Below are 27899 nucleotides of genomic sequence, written 5' to 3' on the forward strand. Positions count from 1 at the left end.
CAATACCAGACCACCTGACCTTCCTCTTGAGAAATCTGTATGCAGGTCAAGAAGTAGCAGTTGGAACTGGACATGGAACAACAGACTGGTTCCAAATAGGAAAAGGAGTACGTCAAGGCTGTATATTGTCACCCTGCTTATTTAACTTATATGCAGAGTACATTATGTGAAATGCCAGACCGGTTGAAGCACAAGCTGGAATCAAGATTGCTGGGAGAAATATCAATAACCTCAGATATGCAGATGGCACCACCCTTATGACAGAAAGCGAAGAGGAACTAAAGAGCCTCTTGATGAAAGTGAAAGAGGAAAATGAAAAAACTGGCTTAAAACTCAACATTCAAAAAAGTAAGATCATGGCATCTGGCCCCTTCACTTCTTGGCAAATAGATGGAAAAACAATGGAAACAGCGAGAGACTTTATTTTTGGGGGCTCCGAAATCACTGCAGGTTGTGACTGCACCCATGAAATTAAAAGACACTTACTCCTTGGAAGAAAAGCTATGACCAACCTAGACAGCATATTAAAAAGCAGAAACATTACTGACAAAGGTCCATATAGTCAAAGCTGTAGTTTTTCCATTAGTCCTGTATGGATGTGAGAGTTGGACCATAAAGAAAGCTGAGCACCCAAGAATTTATGCTTTTGAGCTGTGGTGCTGGAGAAGACTCTTGAGAGTCCCTTGGACTGCAAGGAGAGCCAACCAGTCCATCTTAAAGGAAATCAGTCCTGAATATTCATTGGAAGGACTGATGCTGAAACTGAAACTTCAATACTTTGGCTACCTGAGGAGAACTGACTCATTGGAAAAGACCCTGATGCTGGGAAAGATTGAAGGTGGGTAGAGAACGGGATGATAGAAGATGAGATGGTTGGACAGCATCACCAACTTGATGGACATGAGTTTGAGCAGACTCCAGGAATTAGTGATGGATAGGGAAGCCTGGCATGCTGCAGTCCATGGAGTCGCAAAGAGTTGGATATGACTGAGTGACTGAAAGCTGACTGGGGGCTTTCCCTGCTTCTTTAAGGAGGGGCCCGTGTGTTTATGTGTGTGGTATTATGTTCTTCCTTGGCCAGTGTGTCTCCCATCACAGGTCTTAGTTCTGAGCACATTACCTATAGGTTTCTGGGAACTGCTCCATCAAATGTCAAGAAATAACAGCTGCTTCCTCTCCGCAGACCTCCCCTGGTCCTTCTCACATCTGGAGTGGCTTCACCACAGCTCAGTCTCATAACCTGCACCCGCCCCCCTTCCCCGATGGTCTTGGGAGAACTCTGAGGCCATGGGCTGAGAGAGGCAGCCTGGCTAGAACCCAGACCAAGATTCCCATCCAGACTCAGCTGCATAACCACAGGGGATCCTTTGGCAAGTAAACTGCTCTGACTTACCTTAGAGCATTTTTGGGAAGATTAGAGACATTGTTCTAGCATAGTGCCAGGCACATATTAGAAACTCATAGTCCCTTGATTAATTCCTGGTGGCACAAACTGAGATTTGCAACTTCAGGGGCTACTGTCTCATTGGCACACACACTGCCTGGACATTGGAGTGACCACACAATGGCATCACTACATGTCTCTGCAGGTCTTGGTTCTGGGAAGGGAACCATGAATCTGGATTTTATCCAAAGAGCTAGTCTCAGAAGCAGCCTGTGATCACCTGAGTTGTCCTTCTAGAGCCAAAGCTCTCACCTATCCTCTTGTCTCAGACAGGGCTTTCTTTCCTCTGACCAACAAAATCAGGACCGCAAAATCAGGGGTCACAGCAGAGAGTGCCTCCATTGGTCAGCCCTTCCAGGTCCCCACCCACACCTCACAAGCCCACATTTGAGGGCTTCTTTTTAGTACCTCTGTAGAAACATCAGAATTGAGGCTGAACTTGAAAGCCCAGAGACTTCTCTGTGGCCCTAAGGACCTGAGCTCCTTTCTCACAAAGAGCAAATGAGGTCCAGATCTCCCAGGTGGCAGGAAGCACAGAGGTACCAAGTGCCAGGGCTCAGTATGACTGTCCACACCTCTTACTGAGGCTCCCTTCATAGAAAGATGCAGACTAACCTGAGAAGTTCCCTCTTGACTTTTCAGGGCTGCCAGGCAGGAATTCGTCCTTGAACCAGGTGTCAAGTGGATGATTCTATGGTTCTCTTATGAGTACAAGCTCAACCTGGCTGCAAGACTGTAATGTTGGAGACAGTGTAATAACAGGACACTTGGTCTTTGTTCGCTCTCCTCCTCCAGTACCTCCCTTCTTCAGACCAAGTTGTGCCCTCCCAGCCTTGGGGAAGGAGCATGTGAAATGAATAGACCAACGGGGATCTGAGCACAAGGACAGAATAATATTGTCATTTATAACAAACATCTGTTGAGCATTTATGCTGGTATATATATAAAGGGTAAAGGGTAAATGTAAATTACATGCATATGATATGTCTGTATATGATATATACCATATATATATGATAAATACACAGAACAAATGGCCTAGCACTATGCTAAGCAAAAGGGCTATAATACTATAAATTCATTCATTCATTTAGCACCTGTTTCTTATGTCACTACTACATACAAGGCACTGAGTGTTGGGAATCCAGCAGTGAACAAATCTGCTGGAAATCTGTGCCCTCGTAGAACTTATATTCAAAAGGGTAGAGGGAACGGCAATAAACAGGTTAAAAAACCCACAATGTCAGGTGGTGATAAGACAAAAACAAAGCAAGAAACAAAAGCAAGGGCAGGTGAAGTAGAGTTCTGAGAAAGGGTATTTGTTTGTCTGTTGTAATCTGGGATATTCACAGAAGCCTTTCTCATAAATTACAGTAACAATTGATCAGCCATTGACCTGGGGGAGAAGTGTTCTAAACACAGGGAGTAGCCAGTGCAAACACCCTGAGCAGGAGTGTGCCTAGTATTCCCAAAGAACATTGAGGAAGCCAGCATGGCTGGAGCAGAGTGAGCTAAGGACAGGATAGGAGGAGATGGGCCAGAGGGAAGGGAGGCACTCCCCTGACCATCCTAGAAAAGAAAGAACGTAGTCTTGTAAAAGCTTAGATAATGGGACAAGGTAGAATGTGGTAAGGACAGACTAAGGGGCCTGGTGATTTTAAAACAGAAGAGTGTCCTCTCTGGGATGGGGGCAGTCAAGGAAGGCCCCTGATGGGAGCCAGGACTTGAACTGATAAAAGGAAGGACAGTGCAACCAGGTGGAGGCTGATTCTGGCAGGAGAAATGTGAGGGATGCTCAGAGAGTCTGCATAGGGACCTAGTGAAGATAAGGTCAGACACAAAGGTGAAGGCTGTATTTAGAGGGCCTTGGATGGCTGACGGGAAAGTTGTGAAAAATCACTAGAAGCCTGTCTATCCCACTTTCCGTACCCCCACACAGACAGCCTGGCCCAGGCCAATGGTGGTGCCCGCTCGCAAAAGCTTCCTAAACCCAGCCTGTTCTTGTCTCCCTGCCTCGGGTTCATCCCTTCCCTGCTGACTCATACTTTCCTGTATCCCTTCCAGTGATGACTATGGCTCTGCCAGGGGCACAAACCAGGTCCCCTCCCACCCACAGTCACCCTCCCCGGACATCAGTCTTTGAGTTCTGCCGGAATTCTCTTTCTGTCTTGCTGGAACTGCTGGATTCCCACAGGCAGCGGGGGTGGATAGCTATTCCTGTGAAGTGTTGCTCAGTTTCTGAATTAAGAAGGCATATGAGAGCTGAAGATAAGGATCCCCCATTCCCCCCAAGTCATGCTTAACCGTGAGCAAACCCTGAGCCTTACCTCTTTCCATCCATCACTAATGACCTGGGTATGAGAAAAGCAGGAAGGTGTTGTCGCCATATGACATGGCAAAAAGGGATTAGCTGCTAATGCCATTTGGTTTAGAGATGCATTGTTGCATAAAATACTCTGAAGGAGTTCAAATGTCCCCCAGGCTAATGCTTACATCCTCCGATTGGTAACACTATAGCTGAGTATTGTTTTACTTGCCATTTTTCAAAAGAGGGAGAAAAATACTCAAGCCATTATTCAGTTGAATAATAATACATTTGAAGGAAACAACCACAACTCTCAAACCCTACTTCTGTGGGCAGGATGTGGTGGGGCTATTATTCCCTCTGAGGCCACCTTTCCACCTACAGAAACTGGTCTGGGTCATGATCAGATTATAGGGAGTATTAGGAGGCTTTGAGGATTTGGAGAGAAAGTCTTAAAGATGGCAGCCTAGCTCTAGCAAAAAGGATACGATCACTGACTTCAAAGCCAGACACTCGTGACCTCTATTTTTGGTGCTGGTTGACTCTGAGCACATTGTTGAAACTCCTTGAACCTTAGTGTTCTCATCTTAAAAATAAAAAAAAATAAGTGGGCAGGTGTTAGCAACGCTGTGGAGGTAATCTTCCTGTAGTATGGAAGTGTATTTAATCAACAGGTAGTATGCAATGTTTTAAGGTAATTACATCTCAGTAAAGCTGGCAAATAAATGAGGTTAGGGTGGTAATGACCATCTCCTAGAGTTGTTTCAAGGTTTGGGTGTGAAAAAGTCTGGGAAAGTGCCTACCACGGTGACTGAAATAATTCAACTGGGACTCAGGAAGAAGGGTAGTTGGGTGTGGTACTGATTGGCTAGAGGCCCTTCCTCTATATTTATCTTCTTTATAAGCCAATTATACTTTTGATGTAATTTTGAGGAAAAAAGTTGAGGCTACATAGCATTTAAAATTCTTAAAAAAAAAAAAAAAAAAGGCATACTGGCAGTGATTGCCAAATTATTGAAGTTCCCAGATGAAGGAGTGAATGTTGGGTCTTGGCAAAGTGGCTTGGGGAATTTCTGAGTGTGAAATCTGAATAAAGAAATCTAAACTAGGAGGGGGAAAAACCGTTTCTCCAGATCTTATCACTGTATAATGAAGAGCTATATAAAAACTATTTGTCCCGACTGCATGTTTACTTACCAATGAGCAGGATATCTTGCAGGCCAAAAGTTCAAACTACTGTTAGCTCCCAAGTGTTGTGTGAACTTAAAATGAACCAGCTTCAAAAGTGGCTCAAAAAGTACTCTGACCCACAAATGTTCCCACCTCCCACATGTTCCCCAACACTTGCCACGGTCCTGGGGAGCTGGGTGTTAAATATCTGGAAAGATGAAATGAAGGCATGGTGATAATGCTCTCCCTCCCCAGTACAGCCTCTACTCTCAACACTTTTTCCAGATACTTCCTTGGAAGTCAAGTTCTTGTTCCATTACATCAAGCTTCCAGGCTTAGCCATAGTTTATAATGATAAACAAAGCTCTGCCAACTCCAAACAGTGAATTGATAAAAATAGATGATTTATTTTGATTTGTTTTTTAAATGCTAGCATAGTTTTTGAATTTTCATACTCTTTGCTGTAGTGACTATGATGTCTTCAAGTTAGGACCTAGTCTTACTTGATGGGCATTTGAAGTGTTAGCATGATTCCTGGCTTATAGTACAGATTCCATGTGTAATTTTTGTAGTAGGCATCATATATACTGTTAACACGCAGTTTAGTGATAGTAAGATCGATCATGGCCATGTCCCATCTCTGTTTTAACTGGCTGTGTGATTTTGGTCAAATGACCTAACTTCTCTGTGCTTCGATTTCTTCATCAGCAACATGAAGATAGCAGAAACTAATAAGGCTACTTTTGAGGATTCAATGGGTGAATAATGTGAAATCTTCAGTAAACTATATAACGTATATAATCTGCTGTGATATTTATTATGGTTCTCTTCAGCTTTTCCATTTCTTGCTCTCCTACCTTCTACCAGTTTCTCTGTGCCTCTCACACCTTCCTTCTGTGAGAGTTCCAGGGAGCTTGGAAACCGGTTGTCAGTTTTGCCACCGTTTTCTTTTCACAATTTCACTTGCCTCATCAGAGCCTTATGTCCTCACACAGATGTTCCTAAAAACTGTTGTTAAATAAACAACAGTCTTACTAATCACAGTGAATGAAAAGCTAGAAAGAGAACTGAGATCTCCGAATTCTTCCATTGGGCTTACAGCACTTCTTAGAAGCTAATAGACATTAAACATGTCCGTCCCAAGGGGAATTTTACCCCAACCAAGATACCCACAAACCCAGAAATGACACCCATGCTCTCCCCGGACTGCTTAGCTAGGCAATAGGAAAAAAGTCCTTCTCCTCAAATAAACCTCGACCTAGGCCATCCCTTTTATCTTTACTGACCATGTTTCTCTGACTGCATTATGGGTTTATGTTAATAATTGAAAAAAAAAAAAAAACAACAACTAATTTTGCTCCTGGGGTCTAAGCTGAACCTTTGGATTAGTTCAGCCTTCCTCTTCCAGAAGACTGCTCTGCCTAGTATTCCTTAAAGTGTCTCTTTTCTTATTTATTCAAGAAATAGTTAAGGATGACAACGCTGACATTTGCTAAAGCTGCCTTGATTAGGCCCCAAGCCTCAGCTGCTAATTTACCACTGTTCTGGGAGAAAGATGTCTGTGGTTTCTACTGCCATCTCCTCTCATTGAGGCGGTTCTCTGTGGGTCTCCATGGCGACTTAGATTTATTCATCCTCCATTTGAATTGGTTGTGTTTCCCAGCTATTATGCTTGCAGGCCTGTTCTGTTTCTGGAATTGCCATTTTTTACCTACTGAGGGTAGGATATTTGATCTTAGCTGGTATCTCAGAGCTAAGTTTGACTTCTTAGCCATGGCTGGAAGCTCCCTGAAGGCAAGTCCTGTGTCTTGGGCATCTAAGCCGTACACAGGGTCTGGCTTCCGTGGGTGACCAGGGAACATTAATTAAATTGAACTGAACCAGGCCTTGAAGGATGTTGAGAATTTAGCTTGAAGGACTGGAGAGCTGGGGCCTTCTAGGGAGAGGTTTCTACAGGAAAGAAGAGACAGGTGGGAAGGAAGCAGGAGTTACAAGGGGCAAACTGTAATTGGACTGCAATTTATTTACATACGAGAGTAATTGGAGGGCAGACAGATGGCCATTTGCTTTGAATACGTTAGAACAGTGTTGTCTATTCTGGTTTCAGGTTAGAATCACATGGGCTGCATTAGAGCCATACACCCACCTGGCCTCACCCTAGTTCAGTTAAAATTGAATCCCTGTGGATGAGGCCTGGGGACTCTGAGAACCACTGACTCTGACTTAGGGCTCCTAGGGACACTTTGCAGGCTGTGGTGAGAGCCCTACACCAGGAGGCCTCTGTTACTATAAATTGCTAATGGTCGTGGGGAAATGGCAGAATCGGTCTCTAAGTCTTCCAAGCTGGAGTTTAGAATTCTAGAGTGACTCTAGAAAGAATTGGGTAAAAAATCAGTGAAAGAGATCTGTTGATGACACAGCAAAATGATCGGTAATGACTGGTTAAAATCAGGGCAGCCAGTGCTACCGACTTCTGAAGACCCCGCTGCCCCTGCTCTCCTGTCTTCGTAACCCTTGCACTCTGAACATGATTGATTTCTGAATGCTTGCGAACTGATGAATCTCAAGTTTAAGTGTAGTTCAAATGTCACCCTATATCTGCTGCTGCTGCTAAGTCACTTCAGTCGTGTCCAACTCTGTGCGACCCCACAGACGGCAGCCCACCAGGCTCCCCCGTCCCTGGGATTCTCCAGGCAAGAACACCGGAGTGGGTTGCCATTTCCTTCTCCAATGCATGAAAGTGAAAAGTGAAAGTGAAGTCGCTCAGTCGTGTCTGACTCTTAGCGACCCCATGGACTGCAGCCCACCAGGCTCCTTCGTCCATGGGATTTTCCAGGCAAGAGTACTGGAGTGGGGTGCCATTGCCTTCTCCACACCCTATATCTAGGTCACAGCAAAAATCACTATAAGTCCCAGGAATGAGAAGTGTTCAAGTTAATTAGGGTGCTGTTTATATTTGCAGTATTCAAAATAAATCATTCTGTTTGTCATATCCTGACTTTTCGAAAATCATTTCTGTTCATGAGTAAGTGACAGAAGGTGTTCATTTCCTAAGTAAGTTTAGGTTTTCCAGGTGTTCAAGTTCACAGCAAGAACTCAGTCTGAAGTGTGTCTTATGTTGGTACCAGTCATTGAGCCATGAAGTGAAGTGAAGAAGTGAAGAGAAGTCGCTCAGTCGTGTCTGACTCTTTGCGACCCCATGGACTGTAGCCCACCAGGCTCCTCGGTCCATGGGATTTTCCAGGCATGAATACTGGAGTGGGTTGCTGTTTCCTGCTCCAGGGGATGTTCCCAACCCAGGGATAGAACCCAGGTCTCCCACATTGTAGGCAGACTCTTTACCGTTCAAATAGCCATAGGACTAGCAAATAATCACCCTTGATTATGGAGTCCTGGGTACACCTATGTCCTGTGTGAGAATTTTAAAGCAATATTGAAACAAAATGCATCTCATGGAAGGATGCACTCATCTGTCTTTTCTTCCATAAGTTATCTCCTGATGCTTGGGCTTTTATTAAGTTGCATAGATTTAGTACAGCACACATGCCCCTTTGGAAGAGCATACTGGATTTTAAAAGAAAATCACATAAGCATGTTTCTCCTTACACTTGTCCAAATTCAGGTCACATTCACCCTTGCTTCTAGAAGAAAGGCTGAAAACTACAATGAGAAAGTTGCAGCATTTGCAGGAATTATAGGAATCTTGACACATAGTCTCGGACAAGCAAATACTAGCCTGAGTAACCATGAAGGCAGTGACTTTTTTACCGAGCTAATTGCCAAGTCACAACTAAGAGCTTTTCTGCTTAAAGAGGAATGAACAACAGAGTACCAAAGGGTTTCCTTGTGAATACTTTTCCATGTGCATCATAGCAAAGTAGAGATCAGTTTACATTACATTGTTTAGTTAAATTCAGAGTTCTTTGAGCTGGAGGAATTCCACTTAAAACTGCACCACACTCCCAACAATTTCATGTTGGAAAAGCAAAGTTCCGTTTTTTGTTTTTTGTTTTTTCTTTTTGTAAATTTATTTTTTAATTGGAGGAAAATTGCTTTACAATGTTGTGTTAGTTTCTGCTGTTCAGCAAAGCACATCAGCCACAATTATACCTACATCCCTCCCTCCTGAGCCTCTCTCCCCTCCCCCAACCTGCCACTCTAGGTCATCAGGAGCACCAGGCTGGGCTCCCTGTGTTGTGTAGCAACTTCCCACCAGCTGTCTGTCTTACACATGATGGTGTATACGTGTCAGTGCTGCTTTCTCCATTCATCCCCCGCTCTCCTTCCCATCCCTGCATCCACAAGTCCAGTCTCTACATTTGTGTCTCCATTTTTAACACTTTAGCTTGAAGACTCTTATTTTCTACACTGAAGACGTTGTAAGACATTGAACTTCTCTGTGCTGATTGTTACCAAAATGTATGACTTCTATAACATAGGTTGGGATACAGTTTAATGTGACAGTCCCCTTTCCAGGAATTGTCTTTTTGTTTATTTATTTATTAATATATGAACTACAGCTAAACTCCAGAAGTTGACTGCTGGGAATACCAGCCAGTTAACATTAACATTATTGAAAATAGTAGGTTAGTGTGAAAGGAGAGTCCAAATTGATCAATTTGCTGTTTATTAAGGGCCTGTGCCTGCTGATTTTTTATAGCATGTGGATCTCATTGATTCCCCAGTTAAGAAGCTTCCATGGCTGACCTACATTCTGTCTCTTTGAATTTCCCATTCCTGTTCATATTTTCCCTCCAATGTCCTAGCCACAAAAGCATAATGTTGCCCCCTTTTATTGTTACTGAGGTGAGAAAAAAAGTTTTTCCCATTCATTTACTACCCAGATGAGTGGAATTTTTTCAGAAGGAACATTTGTAAGAAGAGCAAACAAAAGTAAATGGGAGAGGTTAGAGTCCAAGATTCTGTTCCAAATTTAAATACGGTCTAGCCACAGAGTAGAATGGCCAGCCAGGCTTAAGTGGTACAAATGCCAGTCTGTGATTCTTCTTCCCTTTGCCTCTGGAAAACCAGGGCCAAAGCCTCCCTGTCCTCTTGAAGTCCATGGTATGTCCACCTCTTGGTCCTTCTGTTTCATTTCAACCAGTGGCCTGAGCCCTGAGCACTGTACAGTCAAGTAGCCAGTGGGAGGGGCAGTCTCCTCCAGGCCTTTCCATGGGAGCCTTCTCTCCATCTTATAAAATCTCAGAGGCAAGGGCAGGGGCTCATTTCCCACAGCCCAGCTGTAAAACCCTCTCCTGGTTCTCCCAGATAAATCAGTCTGGTGACTTCAGCCTGACTCCGGGCCTCTTCATGTATATTCCTATTCATAGGCACTGCCCTGGTCAGCATTTTGATTTTCATATGTCACTTTATCCATGCTGTTGTTTTGTGCATAGAATTTTTAATAGAAGGAAAGCATAGAAAACTTTCAGAAACAATATTGTCCTGTCTGTAGTTCCTAACTTTTCAAGCCTTTTAAAATAATGGTGATTTCCTAAGAGACTCTCTTTGTTTTATAATTTCATTCTAAATTCACAACTTCCCATCCAACTTAAACATTTGAAGTGGGAAAACTCTGTGGTGCGGCCTTTGGGAAAACAGTTTTTGAAAGGTGTTATGTAAATATGGGATTATTACTCCTCCTTGTGCCAAAATCATTATACAGAGTGAAGTAAGCCAGAAAGAAAAACACCAATACAGTATACTAACGCATATATATGGAATTTAGAAAGATGGTAACAATAACCCTGTGTACGAGACAGCAAAAGAGATACTGATGTATAGAACAGTATTATGGACTCTGGGGGAGAGGGAGAGGGTGGGAAGATTTGGGAGAATGGCAATGAAACATGTATGATCTCATGTATGAAACGAGTTGCCAGTCCAGGTTAGATGCACAATACTGGATGCTTGGGGCTAGTGCACTGGGAAGACCCAGAGGGATGGTATGGGGAGGGAGGAGGGAGGAGGGTTCAGGATGGGGAACACATGTATACCTGTGGTGGATTCATTTTGATGTTTGGCAAAACTAATACAATTATGTAAAGTTTAAAAATAAAATAAAATTAAAAAAAAATAAATAAAACAGTTTCAGATCTGTACTTTTACTGACCCAAAGCCCTCTTTCATCACAATTATGTCCTTAATCTGTTCTAGGATCACTGCCATAATCTTATCACTCTAATTATAGCCCCCAAAAATGTGAAATATGTTATATAACTCAGAGCTTGTTTGGACTTCTTATAGCCATGCTTATACAGCAGAAAAACAAAACAAAACAAAAAAACAACTTTCAGTTCACCCGTGAAGGGGAAGAGTGAGGTAATTATTCAAATTTTTTAAAAGTAATGTTAGAAATGCCCAATCGATATCTTTTTGTAATATATTGCCTTAAATTTTTTTAAATCAATGGGCAGTTACATAGTACACTCCTAGAGATGTGTGGGTCTGAAGGCAATTGCTACCTCTAATAATTATGGTAAATAATCCACGAGACAGTGAAAACAGGCACCTCTCCAGTTGGTGGGGAACAGAAGGAAGAATTTGGGTAGAGCGATTGGGACCATGGAGGGGCCAACCTCCATGGAGACAATGGCGGGGCCATAGATCCCACTGTGAGCAGAGGCTGCATTGCTGGATGACAAAGCAGAAATGTCTTTGCTCCATCTGCTTCCCCTGGCTGGAGGAGCAGGTGTGAACCATCAGCAGGTCCAGAGTGCCGTCTCTGAGTGGTTGCTCCGCAGCTGTGTGTCCTCGTGGGTGTATGGCACAATGTAATGGTTTTGTCATTCTCATGGAGGGATTCCAGCATCTTTCCTTGCAAAATACTCAGGCCAATGGCTGTGCTAGTTTTCCCCCCAGCCCCCTCCCCCAGCATCTGCTAGTCCCTAGACTGTTGTTACATCTCAGAGAAGGCCAGCAATGGTCTTAACCAATCTCACATGGTTCTTCAGGGCTCTGATTCCAGAGTGACAGCTTAATTTTTGGCTGGAGCCATTCCATATAATAAATGCTATCGTATAAGCTGTGACACAGTCCCATTTCCTTTTGGCCGTGCGCCGTGACTTGTGGGTTCTTAGCTCCCCAACCAAGTATTGAATCCCGAGCCCTCAGCAGTGAAAGTACGAAGTCCAAAACACTGGACCAGCAGGGAATTCCCTGTCGTAGTCCCTTACCTGATGGCAGCCAGCGCTCAGAATTTTCTCCTCGTGGTCTTTCCCTGGAGCGGAGGGGGTTGCTGATTTAGCCTGTGGTTATTCAGTTTAGTATTTATGTCTTTCAGTATTTTCAGTGCAAAGTCCTGTAGAAACCTGGAATGCCCAGCAGCTCCTGACAGCAGTAGGAATGCCGTAGAATCATCATATACAAAAACTTTCGTTTATGCTTGTTTGTTGATTATGAATGTGATTGGCAAATAAATTAGGACAAATGAGCCATGGAGCTGCTCACACTTAGGGGTTCTCAGCTCCTCCCTGCCTCAAACAAGGGGATCTCTTCAGGTGGGGGCCGTGGGGAGTCATGGCTCTACACCGAGCAGTTCTAGTGGATGTTAGATCCTGTGCTTGTATTTGATTATCCTATGGTGTACTGTTGGAGAAGGAAATGGCAACCCACTCCAGTGTTCTTGCCTGGAGAACCCCAGGGACGGCGGGCCCTGGTGGGCTTCCGTCTGTGGGGTCGCACAGAGTCGGACACGACTGAAGCGACTTAGCAGCAGCAACAGCAGCATGGTGTACTGTATTGAGTATGTTGTATGTTTGTACTATTTTATTTTACAGAACAGTATGCACAAAATCACATTTCCTGTATACTACAGGCTAGTTAAAGCAGCATTTTTTTTCAAACTCCAGGTTGTGTTTTTGACTAGTAGGTCATGAAATTCACTTTGTGTGTTTCTATGAGCATTTTTTCTTTAATGGAAAAAAATAGGATAGAAAATATGAGAGTACAGCCATATCTTCTACAGGTAGTAAAGATAAGAGTTGTATTGGGAAACAATTTCAGTTACTGGTTTCTATGTATACATGGGTTTTGACCTACAGTGTGGGTCCCTGCCAGGGGGAACTGAGTCAGCAGGTGAGGGACCAAAATAGCATACCTAGAGGGCAAAGGCAACTCCTGGAAGGAGGTCTGACTCACAGAGGGTTCCCCCGCTGTCATGGGAAGATGGTATCTGATGGTAAATCCCAGCCTAGCAAGCGGTAGCTGGGATTCCATCCTGGTGGAGTTTGTGGGGTGAGGGCCCAGGGCAGATGCTATTCATAAAAGATCAGCTGCCATCCTGTGTTCCAAGCAAATTGGCTACTCAAAGGTTGGCCGATAGCCAGACTCCCATCTCCAGGCTGGCTTGGCATTCTCCAGCACCCCTGTGTGGGCTCTGGGCCTTGTCTGGCTTCCAGGGCTAAATGTGACTATTTGCCAGCAATATGTGGTGGCACTGAGCTCCACGGGGCAGTGTTTCTCAAAAAACAACCCAAAGAGCTTTGGCTTCACATCAGTGTCATCTGCTGAAGCAGAACCTCTGGGCTGAGTCCCAGGTGATTTTGTTAATAACAAATCTTCCAGAAGACTCTCCTGCACATGAAAGTTTGAGAATCTCAGCTTTAGGATTTCTTTAATATACACATCACATTGAAAGATGGAAAAACCTAAGCCTGGAGAGTTATCTTTTAATATGGCTTAATTTGAGGTTCTTCTTCTTGGTCAAGGATTTTACATACCTGGTTGAAAACTTAAAAGGGGGTGAAAAAGTCAACTGTTTATCTAATAGCAGCCGCAGGATAGCTGTCCTCTGAAGGCCAATATCTTGGGCACAACCCCTTCAGGAATCCTCCTGAAAAAACCCTCTGATAAACATGGAGTTGGATGGGATTCAAGAGGTATTCCACATTCTGTGTTTATTTATTTCTATGATGAGTGAACATCGTTGAAAGAGCCCTATATCCATTTTCATCTGCTAATCACCAAGAAGCTCTTAAAAACTCTTCCTGGGTCTGACGCTGAGCATTCTGCCCCTTTCCTCAACTCAGCACGGAAGGGCCATGCTCAGCCTTGTTCTCTTGTCCCTTATCCTGTAGTGAATTCTTCCTAGGTCAGGAGAGATGTATCTGATATCCAAGGTCTATTTGAAGGAGAGCTCCTGTGGCTTTTTTTTTTTTTTTTTTTCCCCTGGAGACTCGGCCTACCTGGCCATATTTATTCCCAGTTAGAGAAGTTTAAAGGCACAGGATTAAGAGGAGGCCAGGCCATGCAAGCCATGGGCTCTCCTTGAGCTGGGCCACATCTGATAACTCTTTGCTGAGCTGTTTTCTAAAAACTCATCAGAGAAAGAGCACAGAAATCTCATTTCTAGTTGGCCAAGGGAACCCAGGGCACTTGACTTTGATGAGATCTCATTCATTTCAGTTCAGTCGCTCAGTCATGTCTGACTCTTTGTGACCCCATGAACCGCAGCACACCAGGCCTTCCTATCCATCACCAACTGCCAGAGTCTACCCAAACCCATGTCCATTGAGTTAGTGATGCCATCCAACCATCTCATCCTCTGTAGTCAGCATCAGGGTCTTTTCACATGAGTCAGCTCGTCGCATCAGGTGGCCAAAGTATTGGAGTTTCAGCTTCAGCATCAGTCCTTCCAATGAACACCCAGGACTGATCTCCTTTAGGATGTACTAGTTGGATCTCTTTGCAGTCCAAGGGACTCTCAAGAGTCTTCTCCAACACCACAGTTCAAAAGCATCAATTCTTTGGTGCTCAGCTTTCTTTATAGTCCAATTCTTACATCCATATATGACTACTGGAAAAACCATAGCCTTGACTAGACGAACCTTTGTTGACAAAGTAATGTCTCTGCTTTTTAATATGCTGTCTAGGTTGGTCATAACTTTCCTTCCAAGGAGTAAGCGTCTTTTAATTTCATGGCTGCAGTCACCATCTGCAGTGATTTTGGAGCCCAGAAAAATAAAGTCTGACACTGTTTCCACTGATTCCCCATCTATTTGCCATGAAGTGATGGGACTGGATGCCATGATCTTAGTTTTCTGAATGTTGAGCTTTAAGCCAACTTTTTCACTCTCCTCTTTCACTTTCATCAAGAGGCTCTTTAGTTCTTCTTCACTTTCTGCCATAAGGGTGGTGTTATCTGCATATCTGAGGTTATTGATATTTCTCCTGGCAATCTTGATTTGAGCTTGTGCTTCTTCCAGCCCAGCCTTTCTCATGATGTAGTCTGCATATAAGTTAAATAAGCAGGGTAACAATTTACAGCCTTGACGTACTCCTTTTCCTATTTGGAACCAGTCTGTTGTTCCATGTCCAGTTCTAACTGTTGCTTCCTGACCTGCATACAGATTTCTCAAGAGGCGGGTCAGGTGGCCTGGTATTCCCATCTCCTTCAGAATTTTCCACAGTTTATTGTGATCCACACAGTCAAAGGCTTTGGCATAGTCAATCAAGCAGAAATAGATGTTTTTCTGGAACTCTCTTGCTTTTTCCATGATCCAGCAGATGTTGGCAATTTGATCTCTGGTTCCTCTGCCTTTTCTAAAACCAGCTTGAACATCTGGAAGTTCACAGTTCATGTATTGCTGAAGCCTGGCTTGGAGAATTTTGAGCATTACTTTGCTAGCGTGTGAGATGAGTGCAATTGTGTGGTACTTTGAGCATTCTTTGGCATTGGGTTTTTTTGGGATTAGAGTGAAAACTGACCTTTTCCAGTCCTGTGGCCACTGCTGAGTTTTCCAAATTTTCTGGCATATTGAATGCAGCAGTTTCACAGCATCATCTTTCAGGATTTGAAGTAGCTCAACTGGAATTCCATCACCTCCACTAGCTTTGTTCGTAGTGATGCTTCCTAAGGCCCACTTGACTCCACATTCCAGGTTGTCTGGCAAGGGGCCGATAAATACAATTAACCTGGTGATGCAGGTGGACTTTTATAGAGCAGTGAAGACTCGTGGCTGGAACAAGAAGGTAAAGTACATGTCTGAGAAGATGTGGTCCTGGGAGGTCAGCTCCCCATCTGCAAGCCCCAGAGCTCACAGTGCTGTGTCACCCACTCGTGGAGGGCTTTTGTGCTGCGTTATGGATAATGTACTGAGTTAGAGATTGTGTAGAGCTCAGGCCATTAATCCCATTTTAGATGTTAGATATTGGAGAAGCTGTGCATTTCAAAACACTGAAGTGGCTCAGGACAAAACCTCAGCAATGTCTGTTGTTTCACTTGTTTAGAGCTTCAAATCAGAGCAGTTCCCTTTCTCTCTTACTTAATTAATTAGCTCATTTATTTTTAAGTGAGAAAGCTGAATAACTCAAAAGCAAAAACTTGGGGGAAATTTTTTGTCAGAGACTCTATCATGGCCTAAAAAAAAAATCTCATCAGAATATCTCCATTTTGCCTGCTGACATTTGACCTGCATACAGGATGTTTTCTCTCAAATACCAAACAAATCCTAGACAATTTAATCTGAAAAGTGAATATTAAAATGCAATTCTCTCTTTTGGTTTCACCCAGACCAGCGAGGTGACTCATTAAATGTAAAAAGTGTTTTGAAAATTAGGAGGCCAGCATACTTATGTTAACTATTATCAGCTGTCATAAAATCAGTGTCTCTTAATTTAGAATTAAGAATTCTAAATTGAATGGGCAAGAATTCCACAGATAAGCCCACCTGCCCACTGCAGCAGGGTTTACTGACTTGCTTAAGGGCACATGGGGAAAATGAGGAAGAGGAAGATTAAGTTCTGTGTTCTGTTTTTTCTGACTAGCTGTAGGATAGCTAGATGATGATCCTTTTGTGCCTCAGTTCCCTCATCTGTGAAATGGGTTCAACATTCCTTGCCTATTCCATTCAAGGCTGTTCTGAGGTTTAAACAGCAGCATTTGGAAAAGCCCTATGGGTATTCATGAAATGGGAAGCTCCCACCTTATGTTCTTTTAATATTTTATAATCTCCCATCCACTTTTTCACTTCCTCATCTTCAACAGGGACCCACATGGGGCTCACCACACTGTGTCCCACCAGCACCTCTCTCCTTGCACCTCCCCCTAGGCAGCTGGCTTTCTGGTCAAGGAGCACAGAAGGATGGGCAGGTTTGCCCAGCACAGACATCTGCCCAGTCATCCTTGATCACTTTTTTCCTAATGCTTGGCCTTTTCCAGGGAGAGTTGGGTGATTGGCCCTGCATGGGGGTTTTGGTATCAGTGAAGGAAACCAGTGTCTGACAGGTGAGCTTTCGCATTTGATAGGAAATACGTTGTACTTTCCCCACCTGGGCAAATTTGGCCAATCCTGCAAGACCCAACTCAGTATGACTCTTGCCCTCTTTCTCCTCCTTCCAGAGAGAATGCACTCTCCCTTTCCATACCTCCACATGGCAAAGACCAGACCTATGGCCATGGGTTATATGACTTTCTAAAGATGCTTCATGTATGAGTTTAGGAGGAGGAATTCAACAGAGGTTCTAAAAACTGTTTGGTTGACTTGTCCCTGTAGTCCGTGGAATCCCCTGATGGAGATGACTTGACCTTTATGTCAGAGTCAGACAGACAGAAGGACACAACAAGGCTCTTTCTTTCTCCTGGATCTAGCTTGGGGCAGAGTTGTCTGTCCAAGCCCATCTTTCCTGGAGTTTAACTGACCCCACCCCTTGCTCTGTTTAGTGGTCTCCAGGACCGCAGAGTTTCTGCTGAGAAGCTTCCCAAGCAGTCACTAGTTCCCAACAAGGGAAGACTGTGATGGAAGCCCCCACCCCTGGATCATACTGCTCTGGTTTCCTTCCAACCTTGCCAGTGCACATAGCCCAGCTCTCTCTCAAGCCTCCAGATCCTTTAAGCCTCTATTGACTCAGAGTGGTCTGAGATAGAGTGAAATGGGAGAGCATACACCAGACTGGGGCAGAGCCCTTTACACACACGTTTTGCAGTAAACTGTAAGCCCAGATCAGAGTCTAGGCCGTGAGGAGCCAGGCTGGTTTAAGCCTGAGTGGTTTCCAAGAAGCCCTCTGGTCAGTAGGAGCACCGGTGAGTTTTATGCCTGCTGCAGGGAATACCTTCTGGTCTCCTTGTCACTGTTGGGACAGTACCCTCACCTGATTCCATGTAGGTCACCAAGGGTGCAGGGGCCTCGCCTCCACTTTTCTGTGAGCTCTTATAAATCCTACCTGTTCTAGAACATGTGTCTTGATCTCCTCTCATTGGTTTCCCTCTTGCCTTGTGCCATTTAGCTTTTGAGGATGTAGCATTTTATGTTCCATGAGTTCTGATTCCCCATCATGCCTAGAAGACCTCCGGGTCAGACCCAGGCCCTGGTGTCTGCTGGCTCCAGCACAGAGCTGGCTCCCATGAAAGGGGCCATGAAGCGCAGTCCTCAGGGCCGGAGCTGGAGGCTGGAGGGTAAAAACGAAGCCCCTGCCTGATGGGGAAATGCTGAGCCCTTGTTGGGGTCCCTGGGGCCTAGCAGTTTCTCCACTGGCCTCCTGGTGCCTCCTCTGCCGCCCTGTTCCTGAGGTGGCTCAGGTGAGCTCACAGCCAGGGATGCACAGCCTGAAATCCACAATGCCACTTCCCTTCCATCATGTTTACCTTTCACAAGAAAAGACCCAAAGCAGGAAGGCTTAACACAAGCACTGCCACCAGGACTCTGGCACTGGCCATTTCTTATGGCCTTTTGTGATTGTCGAGTTTACGAAATCTAAGTCACCAGTCCTCCTCCTAATCCCTGAGCCGTGAGAAGCTATTGGAGTGTTTGCTGTCCCTGCATGCCTGTCCCAGGGCACACCTGAGCTCTGGTGTCCCACCCATCAAAAGGTGTCTAATTTCTGTAATCATCTCCGAGTCTAATGGCTTTCAACCACATAGGTTGCAGCCGAGAGAAAACATCATTTCTGGTCATTTGGTTTCCTTTCCTGCCTTCCCCACCTCCTCTGTCTCTCCCTGCCCCTCCCGTGTGAGCTGATGGATTATAAAATGTTAGGTGTGACCTTGGGGTTAGGGGAGGAACAAAGGCTTCAGCTTCCCCCTCCCTCCCACTTCCCCAGCGAGGGCCCCTTGATGAGGTTCCAAAGGTAATGGGGCAATTTCAGGACACAGCCACCAGGGCCCGGAAAAAACATAACTTGGTAGATATTTGGTTTTTTCCAGCCATGTCCCAGGAGTAATTGGGAGACACCCTGGCATATTTTGTGTGTGTCTTCTCCCTTTCTATTTATATCAAAGCTTCACTATTTTCTAGGAAAAAGCAAAAAACAAAACCAACCAACAAAAATCACAGTGATTTTTCTCAATGCCCCCCACAGACAGAGGCATCTCCTGTGCTGCCCCCTGAGAGGTCCCACAAAGGCCCTGGTTCTTAATTGTCCTCGTCTCCCTCCCCTGCACTTCCCCCCGGTGCCCACAGGGGGCGGAAGGGAGGGGCAGCTTGTGTGTCACGCTGGGCTGGATGTTATCGTCTGAGGCGAGCCCACAAAGACGTGGGGAGATGGTTTCAAGTCCTCCCACCAGAACTACGCTGGTGACAGCTTCTCTTTGTTAGTGCAGTTCTCAAAACACTTTCAGCTCATGCCATTTGATCCTCAGATCTGACCTTCCCAACTAGGGTACCGGGAGTGGGTTGGAGACGGGCTGTGACGTGGCTCTGCCTGTCAGCTCCGGGGACAGCGCTGGGGCAGCCTGGGTGCTGCGACCCTGGGCTGCTGACTCCTGGTGGTGGGGAGCTGTCCCCATCCCTCAATGTGTCACACACGCGCTATCGCAGCCTCCCTGAGCCGAGATCATAATGGTTGGGAGGCCACAGGCAGGGCAGGAGCCTTCATCTCACTTTTACCCATGAGAAAACTGAGGTCCAGAGATGTAATGTGCCACAGCTAATCCCCTGAGTGTGAGGCACTGTCCTTGCCATTCTTCCCACCAGCCGTGGATTTTAAAGTGGCTCTGATATTTGAAGTCATGCTACATATCACTTTCTTAGGGGCTGTTCTATCTCTTTGGTGCTTTAACATTTGCAGGCATTGTGTTTTTGTTGTTTTTTTTTTTTTTTTCAGGCATCACTGAAGTAAAGTGAGAGACAAATACTCAGGGATGATTTCCAGTGCAGAAAGAGAGAGAAAAGAGAATAGCTATATAATCTAAGGAGTGATTAGTGTCAGCATGATCCCCTCTTCCCTTTGGTCATTGAGTATATCGAAGGTTTGAGCCTCTTTTAAAAAGGTGGTGTGTACAGATAACATGATCCTATATGTAGAAAATATTAATGAACACACACACATACACAAAGAACCTACTAGAACTAATACATGACTAGAGGAGGGCCATAGGTTGTGAGATCAATATATAAAAAACAGTTGTCTTTCTATATACTAGCAGTGAGCAATCCACAAGTGAAATTTAAGAAAAGAGTTCCATTCACAGTGACATCAGAAAGAATTAAATGCTTAGGAATAAATTTAACCAAAGGAGCTGGGGACTTCTATACTAAAAAATACAAAACATTATTGAGAGACGTTAAGGAAAATATAAATAAAGTTAGAAACAGTTCATGTCTATGGATTAAAAGACTCAGTATTGTTAAAATGGCATCTCTTCCCAAATTGGTCTACATATTCAACACACTTCCTATCAAAATCCCAGCAGACCTCTGCAGATATTGACAGTCTGAACTTAAAATTTGTATGGAAATACAAAGGACTTCAAATAGCCAAAGCAATCTTGAAAAAGAAGAGTAAAATGGGAAGATACATGTTTCCTGTTCTCAAAAGTTCCTCTAAAGCTACAGTAATCAAAACAGTGTGGCCCTAGCCTAAAAACAGACACACATGTGAATGCAGCAGAACTGAGGACTCAGAAGCAAGCCTTTACATTTATGGCCGACTGGTTTTCGACAGTAGTGACAAGACCATTGAATGGAGAAAAGAAGATGTTGTCTTTCCAACAGATGATGAACATTTAGATTGTTTTCCAACACCATACTCGAAAATGAAGTCAAAGTGAACCCTTAAACAAGAGCTTCTCACACAGCTTCCTGTGAAGTTACAAGGATGAGAATGTCAAAGGCTGGGAGCACCAGCAGAAGAGACATCGGTAGGAATGTAAGATTATATTTTTGTCAAGAGCTTCAGTGATTTCAAAGAGGTAACTGCATGTGGGAGGAAAAAAACAACAGTGACAGCATGGTGAGAAGTAAGTCCTCCTCTGAGGAGGAAGAATCTTTCTGTCAGTCTTCAGACTCCACTAATCATTTGCAGCCTAAGAAATCTGGGCTCAATAAGGGACCTCACCAGGTTCTAAGGGACCTTACTTTTAAATATAAAACAGCTACTTTTTATTTCAAGTTCTTCTTATTTCCTATGTGTAGGTCTCCCCATCCCCTACCCAACGTCCTGGTGAAGTTGGAAAAGAGTTACCATTATCTTCATTTTAGCTAACAGTTCTCTCAGGCTTGCCATGTGCCAAGCTCGGCTCCCAGCACTCCATAGATTATTAAGACACTGAATTCTCACAACAGCCCTAGGAGGTAAATCCTGTTATCATTCCTAGTTTTCAGATGAGGAAATTGAGGCCAAAGTGGTTTTGTGACTCACAGCTAGCCAGAAGCAGACCTGGGAGACAGATTCCGGCAGTGTGATTAGGGGACCAACTCTTCCACACCCAGTGCCGCCTCTTATCACTCAAGTTTGATAATTGAGGAAATTGTAGTGCAGGAATGGTAAGTGGTTGTTTAGGATTGAACAGCAAGTGCTATGTCACTTTATCTAGAGTTTTTTTTTCTGCATCATGTGCTCACCCTATCCTCTGCTAAGAACACAGAGCCCCCAGAGGTAAGGTGTTAGGTAGACAGGAATTACAGAATGAAAATCTTCATTCATTCATTCAACCTTTAGGGCAACTCCTGTCCCAGTTTAGAATCTCTGCATTTTCAACCATGCACAGAATCCTGGGGTTCAAAGACTTCTCTTAGAAATCCTCTAGTTTGGTCTCTCCATCAGGGCTAAAAATTCATCAACAGCTCTTCTGCAGCTTCTTCTTGTGCATTTTCTACAGTAGGAAACCCATTACCTTGTAACTAACTGTCAGTCATTTGATATACCTACTAGCTAGAAAATTCTCTTTTTGGAGCCCTGGTTGGGATTGGCATTGCTGTGACTTGCATTCTCAGTTTTGGTTCTGCCCTCTGGAACAACGCTCAGTGTGTCTAATTTTACATGCCAGTCCTTTGTGCAGTTAAAAGCAGGACTCAGGAGTCCGATCACCTGGGTTTGAATCCTAACTCTGACACAAACATGCTCTGTAACCTTAGGCCTTAGTTTCTTCATCTGTAAGATGGAAACAAGCTGTTTAGAGGAGGCATCAGATAAGCTTCATCAGCAGGAGTTCAATAGATTGTTCAATATTACTATATTTAGAAACAATAATTATATCCTTTCTCAGTCTTACTTCTTCACTATCAGTATCCTGATTCTTTAACCTATTCTTAAACTTTATCTCTTGACTTTCAGGCCAGTCACTTTTAGGTCTTGCTCTTCTGGGTGTACTTTATCTTGAAATATCTGTCCCCGAAAACTGAAGCCAGAACCAAGCTCAGTGACCCCCGAGCCACCTGACCATACCCACTTGTGAGCAGAGCATAGAGTCCCTTTTGGATGGGGCTAGTTTGTCTTCTGATAAAGCTGTGTTTCATGAGTAGTATCTGGAGGGATTGCATCCTGCCTTCCTCAAATCATCTCTTTCCTTTTTCAAAAGGTATTGTATTAAAATAGAAATTGGCAGCAATTAGTAAATTTAGGTGTTTCCAGGTTTTAGAGAAGGCAATGGCAACCCACTCCAATACTCTTGCCTAGAAAATCCCGTGGACGGAGGAGCCTGGTAGGCTGCAGTCCATGGGATCGCTACGAGTCGGACACGACTGAGCGACTTCACTTTGACTTTTCACTTTCATGCATTGGAGAAGGAAATGGCAACCCACTCCAGTGTTCTTGCCTAGAGAATCCCAGGGATGGCGGAGCCTGGTAGGCTGCTGTCTATGGGATCGCACAAAGTCGGACACGACTGAAGTGACTTAGCAGCAGGTTTTAGATCCTTCCCTTTTGAATTACTATTCATTAGAAACTTTACTATGCATTATGAGTAACTATCTCTTTACCCAAAAATAAATATTGGATATTAGTCAAGCCCAGAGTTAGATTTTGTCCTCATCATACCATCCTTTCAGTGGGTGGTGACCAGGCTGAAATCACCTCCTCACATTCTTAAAGGTGGCTTTCGACCTTTTCAGTTTTAGTGGTGGAATCACAATAAGAAAAACCACATATATAAAACACATGAACGCACTTCTGCTCTGGCTGGAACTTGGGACTTGGAGCTGTTTTGATCACTGTTGCTACAAGGGATCACCTCGAAACTTGGAGGCTCAGCTGCTTGGTTCTGGCTCAGGGAAGTCAGGAGGTGGTTGGAACAGTGGGGGTGACAGAGAGCTGAAGTACCTGGGGGCCCTGAGAATCAGAAGAGCAATGGCTTATCAAAAGATCTGAGGATACATATCTGTGTTAGGAGCATTCACAGTGTTCTTGTTGTAGTAGCTGAAACACAGGAGAAGCGAAAGGCTACTCACCAGCTGACTGACAGATGAACATAATAGATTCAGACCTCAGGAGTTGCCTCTGAACTGTTGCCTTTCCTCTGCTCCTTCTTTGCCCTTGCTTAGAGCCTTGCAACAGCCAAATAATGAGTGAATTCTTTTTTTTTTTTTTTCCAATGCTTTGCAGTTCGAGCTAGAAGGAACTTCAGATGCCATGCAGTTCAATTCCCTTAAGGTTTACTGGCCTTCTCGAGCTCATACAGATGGGAGACGTGGCTGGAGGGAGGGCCAGGTTTTGCAGCTTCTGCAGGGAGCAGGTGACTTCAACTTTCTCTTCTGACAGGACACAGATGTCCTGGGCTAAGTGGCCTTCAGTGGGTCAAGAGAAGAGGAGTCGTCTCTGGAAAGCTGGACCAGGACTGGCTGGGGTCCAGGTGCTCATTGTGTGGGGATGCAATGAAATGTTTCCAGAGGAACTAGCTCATTGTTTAGGATGCTAAATATTTGTTTGATCAAATCAAACTCCAACTGAAGAAGCCAAAGGATCTGAATTTTAAGTCCCACAAACCTGACTTGGAGGGAGTAGGGAAGAGGGGGTGAGAGTTGTTTCCAGTCAGAAAACTGTGCGAAAGATGCTAATGCAGGACACTGCATTCATGTGGTGAAAGGGGACTTGTGCCCCTACTGCAGCAAGACAGACGGAGGCACTGCCGGTTTTCCAGATGTTCCAACAGCTTTACCACTTGCCGTCAGTTCAATCGCATGGAAGGAGTCTTGATTCTATTATTTGAAATGATACCTTTAAATGAAATAAAATAGTATTGATGCCTGTTTTCCTGCACTTTGTTTTCCTTTGGCCACTTAAAGTTCTCTTTTACAACTTTTTGGGCATAGTGACCTCCATCTGTAAATCATTCCATCAACCAGGGTGATCCTTGTCATTCAGCTTCTTCAAGGAAGCATGGCTGTAAATGATCAGTTGGTTCTTATGGAGTGACTGACGCAGAATCTGATTCATAAAAAATACCATCTTCAAGACTGTTGGGATTCATCTTGCTTCTGCAGGGATTAGTGATTTTGCTAATGGTTCCTGGTCAATGGGAGAGGCATTTCATTATTTCGGTTATCCTCTGCTGTGCCTCTGCATCTTAACATTCTCTAAGCCCAGTGTCTGGTTTGGGCCATCTACCCACCACTTGTGATGTGATCCTTTAAGACAGTATCTGAATTACTTTCTAAATAAACTAAAATTCAAGAGATGTTGGACATTTCAGAGATGAGTCAGCAAGTATTTCTTGTTGCTAACCTGACATTTCCATCTTGCTTTATGCCAGGGCCACGTGTTTGCACTATTCCCACGTATATGGTAAAAAATGAAGACTAAATAAAATTTAAAACTCTGAAGGACTAAGGAAAATAGGAATTGAATTAATTGAACTTGAATTATTCTGTATTTTACTAACTTCAGAGAATATTTTTGGCTTTGAATTGTGTGCTTTTAAATGTTAGGAGGAGAGAGATTTTGCTGTGTATCTTTTCTCTAAAGAACACACTACATCTTTCAATTTAGGAATGCATTTTCAGCCCCCAACCCTCCCAGAATTGGGCTTAACAAAATGAATGACCGAGGAAGCAAGTTCATGTATGATCATTACACATAAAATCAGACAGCCCTTCCCTTCCATACATACTGCCTGGACAGTCCAAGAACCTGCATGACTCTCTGTCCATGGTTTCACAATCCCTGCTGTAGATGAGACTTTGGGTGCCAAGCAGCAGAGGGTAGGTCTCAGAGCTCTACCACCCCTCCGCAGCCCACGGACACACAGAGACAGACAGAGCCAGCATCCTGGGGAAATGGGCCAGACCAGTGAAGGCGAACAGTACCCACACTGTGCAGCACAAGCTTTTCAAAGCAGTCCTTCCCTCCAGTGCTGCCGAGTTACAGTGGGCCAATGGGAGCCGGGCTCTGGAAAAGTGCTGTATGCTTCTAAGATGTTCAACCCTGCTCACATCGAAGGTGTCTGCATCTGTGTGTCCAGCTCAGTGTCCAAAAGAAGACTCAGTCTAGTCCTGTCCATCTTGTGTTCAGATTTTAATTTTTTTCTGTAATTGTGTCCTATTTGTTCTAATTTTTTCTATAAATGTTTTAGCATTATTCTCTGGTTCAGATAACCAGTTCTCTCTGGTACATTGTTCTGCTGAGGTCAGTGTCCTGGAGCTGTGGTTTCAGGCTGTTTATAATAAGGGAATGAAACCTGCAGAGCAGAGGACTCTATAAAACTATACAAGAGGAAGCCCCTTTTATTCAAGGGCACCATGGGACTTGGCTGCCTGGTGGCTGGCCCCTAGTGAACCTCCTTGACATCTAAAATTCCTGGAGAAGAGTTTTAAATCCTCTCTTTTAGTTGTTGGGGGAAATTGGGACTGGAAGTCAGAGTTTCCTGGATATTAGCATCACACTTAACTTTCTCGAGCACTTTTTCAGTATCTTCCTTTCATTCACGCATGAACAAAATATTTCTCACTCTTCTGCTAGGTATAAAGCACTGCGTCAGGTGCTGGAGATGAGTGAGATAGACACACCTCTTGCTGAGGGCAGGATTTTAGCATTTCAGGAGCAAAATCTGACCCAGTGTGCCACTAGTCGATGTGTTATGGTGCTGCCTCATGGACTATGTCTTGCCTGATCTGGTCACAGCCTCCTCAAGCAAAGTGTTTCCCTTAGGAAGACGCAAGAAGCCCAGCAAGGCAAGAAAGTCTTGTTGTGACTCTCAAACTCTCCCTGGGAAGTAGGGACTGGACGCAAACTATGAGGAATAAGAGGTAAATAGGAAAATTGGACCGAATGAGGGATGAGGTTCTCTGTATTGTAATAATGTTCAGTTTTCTTTATTTTGGATTGACTACCTCTTCCCTCACTTTAACACTCATGTTCTTTTAGCTAGGAGTTGAAGGATAAAAATTCGGTTCATTAATGAAAGTTTTCCTACATTTAAAACAATGGCATACAATCCTTCAAACATGTGTCTCATTTAACTAATGTTTTCTTGGAAATCAGAAAGCAGAGAGGTAAAACTCATCTTTTTCCCTCCCCCGCCCTCCCTCTATGATCCAGTTGCCGAGTAGCTTGCAGTTAACTGCTTTTGCCACTAGAGGGTGATCATAGGCAGAAAAGTAGAGCTGAAACGTCAATACTCAACCAGGGGAAATTGATGAAATAGCAACTGGTTATTATGTTTGATGGATCCAGGGCCAGAAAGAGCAGACTGAAGACATAAAATGATTTCAGCTTAGCTGAATGAGAGAATTTCTGATATTCCAGAAGAAGAGATTTTGGAATTGCCATATACTTTTTTTATGAGCAAGATCCTGAAGTTAGGCAGTAAAGAATGGACAGAAAGTCAGGGGCAGAGCCCTGCTTTTCTTTTAAAAATAGATACATAGAAGCATGTGTTTGTTTGTTCCTACTTGGTGTTTTTGTTTTACTTCTAAATTGAGAACAGCTGAAATAATTTCTAAATTGTTCTGGACTTTTGAGCACAGACTCCCAGACAGTTTCTGTGGTCTGGGCCTTCAAAAACCCACCTGATGAGAGATGAAGCCCCATCTTCCGAAAGAGCTATTTGAGGCTCTGTGAAGTAGCTAAAGCTTGTTTGTTTTCCCTTGCATTTGAAAATGGAAGTCAAGCATGCTCCCGGGACACAGGATTCTGCCACTGTGACTATCTTGAAAGGGACAAGAAAGGATTTGCACAGTTTTGCCAGACAAAGCAGTAACAATCTCCGTTCCTAGTGACTTCTAAATTGGAGTGGCATTTTCCTATCAAACTCATTTGAGAAACAAATTATCCAATAACTCAGGAAGAGGGTGAAAGATTTATTTCTGATGACTTCACAGAATCCTAGTTTCTCCCTGAACCCCAAGAGACTGGAATGGGGTTTTAGTCCTCAAATTTGTTAATTTTTATGTATGTAAGAATGGCTAACTGCCTTTAAGATAGTGTTATTCCTCTGATATCCCCAAATCATCTAAATGTAATTATAAAAGAAGTTCACATGAATTTCAGTTAATGATGTGTTTCTTAATACTGACTGATAGGTAACCCAAGTTAATTAGATTTCCTGACACTGATGGTCTCTTTAAAACATGGTATTAAATGATAATGGAAAGGACAGTCTTGGCAACAAGTGCTTAGCCAGTTGCCGGAGGGATTTAGATGATCAGCAGCAGCCTGCAGCAATTAGATAGAACGAAGAACTAGGGAGGTTCAAGGAAACATTTTCTAAGGCTGACTATATTCTGATTGGGGTGACAAGCTGTGGGAACTGGAAAGTGCCTCCTGGATCAAAACCTGGTGGCACATAAACTACTACAAGGGGCATAATTTTTTTTTTTTTTTAATTCTCTT

General features: G+C 43.9%; 1 protein-coding gene and 1 long non-coding RNA gene across 7 annotated transcripts in view; one reads left to right on the forward strand and one right to left on the reverse strand.

The window, feature by feature from the left end:
- The window catches only part of LOC129623009 (uncharacterized), a 28287-nt gene extending 24448 nt beyond the window's left edge, over nt 1-3839 (reverse strand). The window contains exons 1-2 of the long non-coding RNA XR_008700245.1: nt 3772-3839; nt 2060-2177 (exon numbers count right to left, since the gene is read on the reverse strand). This is a non-coding gene — a long non-coding RNA (uncharacterized LOC129623009). The remainder of the gene's footprint in view (nt 1-2059; nt 2178-3771) is intronic.
- Nucleotides 1-27899, forward strand: part of PRKCE (protein kinase C epsilon) — a 546248-nt gene that overhangs the window by 404627 nt on the left and 113722 nt on the right. The gene's annotated exons all lie outside the window — the stretch shown is intronic.

The sequence above is a fragment of the Bubalus kerabau genome, chromosome 11 (assembly GCF_029407905.1).
Source record: "Bubalus kerabau isolate K-KA32 ecotype Philippines breed swamp buffalo chromosome 11, PCC_UOA_SB_1v2, whole genome shotgun sequence".
NCBI classification, from domain to species: domain Eukaryota; kingdom Metazoa; phylum Chordata; class Mammalia; order Artiodactyla; family Bovidae; genus Bubalus; species Bubalus kerabau.